Raw genomic sequence first — 2,408 nt, 5'->3', positions numbered from 1 at the left:
TCACTCCCTGCTACAAACCATAGAATAGTCCGTCTGAACGCACTGAACGTCACAAGCGATAAAATGCGACATTTTGGATGTAGAATCTGCAACTTTTCTCATTGCACCTCAAATCAGAGCTACGAATTAAAGGAGCGTTCCCACTTTATTTTACCGCCCTGTGGGATCGCGTCGGGGGGTCCATCACAGCGGCCAGAATGGGAAAGAACTAGTCACTGTCCGTTATAAAAGGCTCGGCTCACACGGGGCAGAATTTCCGTGCGGACCCTGCGATCAAAAATGCGGGGATACACCATTGGACCTGCCGGTAAAACACAGATTTTAGTGCAGGGTTTTACCATATGGTCCGCCATATTTGGACACGTGAGAAGGACGCAGCACGTCTTATTTCGGTTCGTATTAGAAGTGAATGGGACCGCGAAAATACGGCGCCGCATGCACACGGGCGGGTTGGATTCCACATGCGGGAGCCCGAAACACAACCTGCCCCTGTGCCCAGCTGGCACCTGTGCGCACCTGTACTTCTTCTTTTCTGTACTGCGGATGGTTCGCACGGCTCGCCGTCGGACATGCGCGGTACAGATTTTGCGGACGGGCTGCAGGTCGGACAGCTTCCATTGATTTCATCGGAAGCCGTCTGTGTGGAAGCCACTGGAGCATGCTGCGATTTGTCATCCGCGAGCGGAATCCGTAATCGTTTTCCACTCGTGTAAGAAGAATCATTTTTGCATTGCACGCTATGGGCGGTATTTGCTGCGGAATCCGGAAGCGGTCGCCCGCTCCGGAATCCGCGATTCAAATCTGCTCGTGTTCGTTCACCCTAAACATGTATATTTATGCGCTAAAACAGTCCCTCCTTGCGTTCGTTAAGCGAAGCGCAGAAATACATGCTGAAAATAGGTGATTTCTGGTCCGTGAATACACGTGGAATAAATGCGCTCCATTTTGTCATTTAACTGGGATTTTTCATAGAAATGTCCGAAACAAAGAAATAAAGTCACTGCGCCATTCCTGGGTTTGCAGATTTACCTCAGAACCAGAAGCTAAATGTCCATTTCTGTCCTGACCAATCAGATCCCAGCTTTCCTCATGCAGGTGACCGCAGAGTACAAGTAAGCCGTCAGCTGATTGGTTGCTCGTTCCTAACAGCCGTCATCTGATTGGTTGCTCTGCCTAGTTCCCGCTCTTTCCACTAACAGCCGGTCGTCACGGTGATGGCAGTGATGTCAACGCTGCGGCTCCCGTGTAGTGCCGGGGAGGCCTCCGCAGAGGCTCCGGTGCCGTCTCCTCCCCCGGTTGTACGGTCCCCTCCCCCGGCAGTGCTGACGTGTGATTGTTGTTACAGATGTTCAGGCCCAGATGTGGCCTCGTAACTCACCGTGTAGTGCAGCTTGATGGTGTCCTCCCCACGCCACGGTGACCGTACACGTCTCCGGCTTCTCCTGCAGGAGAGAGGATGTGAGGAGGGGTGACGGAGTGCGGGACGGGACGGGCATACAACGGGCACACAGGTGGCACAGAAGTGGCAGATGGATGGAAGGAGCCAAGTGAAGTGGATGGCAGACAGGACGGGGGGGGGGGGGGGGGGGGGGGATATGGTACCCACTAGGAGTGCAGGTGTCTATGGCAGGGGGGGCTGCAGCTGCCACCTGTGGGGGGCGTCACACGTGGACCCCTCTACTCACCACAGTCTCAACGACCAGGTCCGTCACGTTATCTTCTTCCTCCTCGCCGTCCGCCCGAATCAGTGCAGAGGAGGAGAAGAGAAGCAGCAGGCAGAAAGCAGCCCGAGGACATGGTGCAGACGGGAGGCAGGAGGGTGACAGCTGCCGGGACAGACAGAAAAGAGAGAGGACCGGGAGCACTGGGAGCGTGGCAAGGAGAGAAGGGGAGGGGCCTCAGACCACGCCTCTGCTGTAACCCCGCCCCGTGTCTCCGCCCAGGACACCTTCACCGACACCTGGAGTAGATGCAGAGGTGCGTGTAGTGGAGGAGCAGCGATCTGCAGCCCTGCTTACCCCTCCCAGCATCGGCACACTGCCCGCAGGTCTCAGATCGCTGCCGATAGATATCTGTACGTCTGGACGATTACACTGGGGAGCACAATGTTTATCACTGAGATGTTAGAACTTTTTGGAGTATTTTGGGGCCGTAGATTCTGAAGATGACATTAGTGTTTCTCCATCTGGTTGCTTATCAAGATATAACATCTGCCCATATAAGGGCTAATGCCCACGGACGGATTTCTGCCGCGTTTTACTGGGCACTGTCCCGCAGCTGATAGGTTCTATAGAACCTAATAGCTGAATGTTCATGCTGTGGAATCTCGCAGCGTGAAAGAAACCGCGGCGTGCTGCGGAAAAACGTGCGTCCGGCTTCCATTATAGTTAATGGAAGCCGGCCGTCAC

At 54.7% G+C, this 2,408-nt stretch overlaps 1 protein-coding gene across 2 annotated transcripts in view; it reads right to left on the bottom strand.

The window, feature by feature from the left end:
- FKBP11 (FKBP prolyl isomerase 11) overlaps positions 1 to 1,884 on the bottom strand; it is a 28,856-nt gene extending 26,972 nt beyond the window's left edge. Inside the window, exons 1-2 of one of the 2 annotated variants that reach the window (XM_066585722.1) lie at positions 1,686 to 1,884; positions 1,379 to 1,442 (exon numbers count right to left, since the gene is read on the bottom strand). The gene's annotated coding sequence lies outside the window, so the exon portion shown is untranslated. The remainder of the gene's footprint in view (positions 1 to 1,378; positions 1,443 to 1,685) is intronic. The other variant, XM_066585729.1, reaches the window with a different exon arrangement.
- Between the last annotated feature and the right edge of the window lie 524 nt (positions 1,885 to 2,408).

The sequence above is a fragment of the Eleutherodactylus coqui genome, chromosome 1 (assembly GCF_035609145.1).
Source record: "Eleutherodactylus coqui strain aEleCoq1 chromosome 1, aEleCoq1.hap1, whole genome shotgun sequence".
NCBI classification, from domain to species: domain Eukaryota; kingdom Metazoa; phylum Chordata; class Amphibia; order Anura; family Eleutherodactylidae; genus Eleutherodactylus; species Eleutherodactylus coqui.
The sequence above is the reverse complement of the archived record's forward strand: the minus strand, read 5'-3'. Positions and strand labels throughout refer to the sequence as shown.